Consider the following 4253-nt stretch of genomic DNA (forward strand, 5'->3'; position numbering starts at 1 on the left):
CCGCTAACGTACGCTGACGTTGTCGCCCGGCCTTACGCTCCTCCGGCTCCTGATGCCTACCGGGCCTCTGGCACCTTCCATGTTCCACCATGTTCCACCATGTTCCTTCCATGTTCCACCAAGTTTTCTTGAAATACGACCCCAAGGCATTTAATAGATGGCACAATGTTGATAGTCGAGGAACCCATTAGCAAATGGCCATCAATGTGGGCATTTTTGTTTTTAGGTTGAAAAAGTACAGCCTTTGTCTTGTTTTTATTTATAGAAAGTGAATTCAATGAACTCCATCGATTAAGTTTACTTAAAGCAGCGTTCGCAAGAGCCAACAGGTCCTTTGCACAATCAGATGTAAAAAACAGACTAGTGTCATCAGCGTATATGATGAATCGGGCAGTGGTGTCAATATTAATTATGTCGTTTATGTAAATGTTGAATAACAAAGGTCCAAGAATGCTTCCTTGAGGTACACCAGAATAAATGGGTAAGTTATCGGAAATACAGTTATTTATTGAAATCCTTTGGCACCTGAACTGCAGATAGCTTTTGATTAGGCCAAGGAAGGGGCCCCTGAAACCGTAAATTTCAAGTTTTGCTAGCAGAGTGGTATGGTTAATTGTGTCAAAGGCCTTTGAAAAATCGATGAAAACGCCTAGTGTCACTAAATTGTGCTCAAATGCTTGTAGTATTAGTTCCTTTTGTGTTAGTAGAGCTAGCTCTGTCGAGCGACCCCTCCGGAAACCAAACTGACAGTCAGTAATAATATTGTGTTTTTCGCAGAAAGCGGTCATTCTCAGTGTTATTAATTTTTCTAGGCACTTTGAAAATACAGGCAAAATGGATATTGGTCTGTAGTTGGACAGGTTGTTTTTATCACCGGCTTTGAAGAGCACTGTAACCTTTGCGAGCTGCATGCGCTTGGGAAATATACCGTTGACAAAGCACAGATTATACACATGCTCAAGAACTGGGCATATCAGATCTAAAACGTGCTTTACGGGGCGTATTTGCAGGTCGTCAATATCGCAGCTTTTACTATTTCGCAGAGCAGAGAACGTGAGATAAATTTCTTCGGCACTAGTTGGAAGTAAAAAAGCACTATCACAATTTCTGGAATTGAGGTACTCTGCGGAGCGTGGATCGTGCAAACTATTTACGAGGGACACAAGATAATTATTAAAAGCGTTTGCTAAATGCGTGCCTGAGGAACGTTCCCCGTTAACTATCAATTCTCGTACGCCCTCTGAATGCTGACGTCCAATGTTAAGCACTGTGCTAAGGTTTCTCCATGTGATATCCGTTCGCTTTATAGCTTCTGGATTAAACAGCCTGTGAAGGTAATCTTTCTTGGCTTGTCTAAGGGTAGCAGTTAACTTATTTCGAAATTTCTTAAATTCGGATAGATGGCATGTGTCTCTTGTGTCCAAAAAACGTTTGAATAGAGCATCTTTTTGTTTGATTAGATTCAGAAGTGCATTGGTTATCCAAGGTTTTCTAGCTTTTCTAGGTTTCAGTGTTTTAGGAGGAAAAGATTCCGAGTAAGCCTTCTTGAAAAGACACAAAAATGACTCGTACGCGGCATCTACGTCAGACTGATTGTACACCTCGACCCAATTTATTTTTGATATTTTTGTGCGGAATTCGTCAAGTGTAGACGGATTAATATCTTGAATAGTCAATGGGGGACACTGCTTCGGTTGTTTTGCCGAGACATACGATTCCAAGAGAAGAAATACTGGCAAATGATCGCTAATATGAGCGCTGATAACTCCGGAGTTAATAGTTCGAGATTCAATGTTTGTAATAAAAACATCAAGCAAACTTTCACAGTCGTTGCTAATGCGAGTTGGAGCAGTAATTGTGTTAAAACATGCATTAGCTTCTAATAGTCGAGTGAAATCGGTACGCAGCTGTGTTTCGTTCAACAGGTTAATATTTATATCACCGCCCAGGACGAGTTCATAACTGTTTTCATTTATCCAGGATAAGAAGTTTTCCATATATGTAAAAAACTTTGCCACGTTCCCGCCTGGAGGGCGATATAAAACAGAAAATATGCTTTTGTTATGAATGACGGTCAAAATTTCAAAGTCCGGTGTGACCGCCGTAAAGTCGTCGATCTTATAACACTGGAAGCTTTCTCTGGCCATGAAAAGTACTCCTCCACCGTTCTTGACTGAGCGATTTAAGTAGTGTCTTATGTAACCCGGTATCTGTATTACTTCGTGTTCGTGTCGGTACCATGTTTCACAGAGCATAATGACATCAAATGGAAAGCCAAAACATGAAAGCAAGGTACACAGCTCATCAGACTTATTGCGCGCTGACTGAGTGTTTAACAGGAAGAAAGATGTGCATGTTTTCTTACGATAAATTTTAGTCACATCTGCAGGGTTCAGCGATTTACTGGCCATCGATGTGAAAGGCGGTTGAAAGAAATGTTCGGATTCCTGGATCCTCATTTCATCTTATCGATGTCCGCAACGCAAGATATGCGCAGTACATTCGAAGTGTCTGTTTTGCGCGCGAAAATTTTGCCGCCCTTTGTCCACGCGTGCTTCCATGCTTTTTTCTTCTTTTGCTCAACAACCTGTCCAAGAAGTTTCTTCAAGGCGGGGCATAGGTGTTCATTAATGAATACCGGGGTAGAACTTGAACCATCAGCACTCTGGTAGCCAAAATCAGAGGTGAAAATTCGATTCTTCCTGGCCTTTCCAATCACCGCTTCCCGTTTGGAATCTTTATACAGACTCAGTTGCTAACAAAATCGCCCGTGTTGTGGGAATACTAACGAAACTTCGATTTTTTCTTCCCTTGAGCGTCAAAAAATTGCTTTATAACTCTCTCTTCCTGTCCCATCTGAATTACTGTCACTTAGTCTGGGGAAACACCACGATGTCTAACATGACCAAACTTATTCTATTGCAGAAGAAAGCCGTGCGCGCTATCGCCAATTCTTCATATGACGCTCATACGCAGCCCCTTTTTAGCGCCCTTAATTTACAACCGGTCACCTCCATATATCGTAGTATTTTACTCAAGCGTTTCACTACTGCGAAAAAACAGAGCACGAAATTTTTCGAGCATTTATCTCTATTGACAATGAATTCTAACATTTACAACACACGTCACAGAGAAACATGGTACGTTCCTAAAGCGCGCACTAACTACGGTCAACAAATGTTACGCCACACACTGCCATCTTTGTTAAACTCATTGGAAACTCAATAGACACCCATCTCTCCTTTTAATAGGCTCATTTTGTATTCCTTTCTTTTTAATTTTTTTGCTCTCGTATACACTGACGCCATGAACGCTTAACCAATTTTCTCTGCTTGTCAATAACTTATTATGTATATATGTGAATTTCAAGGTTGTATTATTTGTGTCATTTCATACTATTCGCTTCCTGTAATACAATTTCTTGCAGCATTCTATTGTTGATTTTTTACCCGTATGCATTTCTGTTACACAATGTTCATTAATGTTCATTTTTTTTCTCGTTTATACATTACTGTATGTTTTTGTTCTCTTTATTTTGCACAGTGCCCTTTTTGTAGGGGGTACAGACCCCGTCAAGCCGAATTCATTTGGCTTTTTGTCTGTATTCCTGTCATCTGTACATGTATGGATGCAAATAAACTTGAATTGAATTGAATGTTCACCATGTTCACCACCACCATGTTCACCACCATGTTCCACCATGTTCACCATGTTCCATGTTCCACCTTCACGCCCAATTGTCGTCCCTTACTCGGCCGCTGGAGCCCCTGTCGTCAACCCGTGGCGTACACCTGACAACCGACCAAAATGCTATTTCTGCCATTTTCCGGGCCACGTAGCATGATTCTGCCGCCGTCGCAGCCCCCGTTTACCTGACAGTGGGGGTGCCTCAAGCTACAGGCCTGCTAGACTTCCACGTCAGGACCCATCTAACCTTCCTCCGGACTCATCTTACAGTCGCCTCCCTTTCGATGCACTGCAGTCACCTTCCCCACGTCGCCTATCCATTTCCCCGATGGTTCGCCGACCCAGCCCAGCGCGAAAGGAAAATTAACAGTCGCAGTTCCAGAGGCAAGAACTGCGTTTACGTCGAACATTTCAAGGCCTCATTCTGCCCCGGCGAACGAAATTGAAGTATCCGTAGACGGCGTCACCGTACACGCACTTATCGACACCGGAGCCGCCGTTTCTATTATTTAGTGAGAAGCTTTGCCGCAATTTGAACAAAGTGACCATTCTTCTTACCTCTCTTT

Source organism: Dermacentor albipictus, chromosome 4 (assembly GCF_038994185.2).
Source record: "Dermacentor albipictus isolate Rhodes 1998 colony chromosome 4, USDA_Dalb.pri_finalv2, whole genome shotgun sequence".
Taxonomy (NCBI): Eukaryota; Metazoa; Arthropoda; class Arachnida; order Ixodida; family Ixodidae; genus Dermacentor; species Dermacentor albipictus.